Raw genomic sequence first — 1,459 nt, forward strand, 5'->3', positions numbered from 1 at the left:
GGGGGTAGGGGGTTTAAAGTGAAGGAGGAAGCCTTTAAAGTTGACGTAAGTCACATCAGTCACAGCACAAAGGAGTCCCAGAGGTCTGCCATATGGAGCAGGCACTTCATCTGTTCAGGAATCACTAAAGGAAATCCAGCCAACAGCAGCGCAGGCTCTGCCCCTGCTCTACCTAGAGACAACACATCGCTGCTCTCTGATTGGCTGCAGAGGTGTTGTCATTAACACAGTGTCTCAATTAGCCGGACAGGTAGGAGGGCTCAAATTAAGGAGCTGTGTTACTAATAATTTTTTTCTTCTCTCTTTACAACTTGTTCATGTGGTTCTCCAAAATGTCACGTTAGACATATTAGTTTAATTTTCCTGATTAAATAACTTTCACAGAATCGTTTTCTGTATCTCTGATTTTAAAGGGTTTGTTTCCATTACATTCATCACTTGCTTCTGTCAGTCAATACAGGACTGTCTGCTCAGCTGATTTCTCTTTAAGCGTCCACTGGAAAGAATCAATCAATGATAGAATGGAACAGATCAATGAAATAAATCAATGCATTTTGCAGACTCCAAGATTAATAACAAATGACTAATTCCTTCATTTAAAAAATAAAAAGATCCAGCTGATTTGCAAACGGCTGCTTTAATTCTCACACTGCACTCACTGTCACTATAACAGAAGAGTGCACATCTGACAGGATGGACTGTCACAGCGCCCCCTGGACCCGCATGGAGGAAATTCATATGTTGCAACAGCATGCAAATAATCAGTGTTTTGTCTTTATTTTCTCCTTTTGTTTTTCTTACTATTTTCACCCTGAAGAAAACATGGTGAATTGGAAACTGGTCAGCTTTTAAATAAAATGAAAGACCAAAGTCTTCTATTAAATCTCCACTTCTGGCCTGCAGAACTTTGTTTTCTTCACTTTTTTTAATCAACACTTCACTTTCACTTCAGGCTTCATCACACAGTGAACACATATTCCTTATTTGAAATTAAGTTGTCAATGAGTTTCTGTGTTTGTGTGTGTGTGTGTGTGTGTGTGTGTGTGTGTATGTGTGTATGTGTGTGTGTATGTGTGTGTGTGTGTGTGTGTGTACATGCAACATCAGCTGATGGTAAAATGTAACGACTTGTCAGGACTCTCTTGGCAACAAGATGATGCTTCTCCAGGAGTGCAGAACAACATTAGATTATTATTGTATAATATATAAAGGAAGATAAACATATACAACTATGAATGATAAGTAAAACACACACAACAGAACACAAACCTTCAGTGTGAATGAAACGTTTAACAGACTTTTCATTTACACTTCTTTCTCTTTGTGACACCTGATCGCGAGTTGAATACGTCTGTGAGTTTCGATGAGTCATTTCTCCCCTAAAAAGCTTCATTCATCTGAATTACTGTTAGAGATCTCAAGAGGTAAAACTGTCCCATGAATCCCCTCCTGACCAATC

Source organism: Seriola lalandi, unplaced genomic scaffold, assembly GCF_002814215.2.
Source record: "Seriola lalandi dorsalis isolate HSWRI2012SDOR001 ecotype SW California unplaced genomic scaffold, Sedor1 jcf7180002054791, whole genome shotgun sequence".
Taxonomy (NCBI): domain Eukaryota; kingdom Metazoa; phylum Chordata; class Actinopteri; order Carangiformes; family Carangidae; genus Seriola; species Seriola lalandi.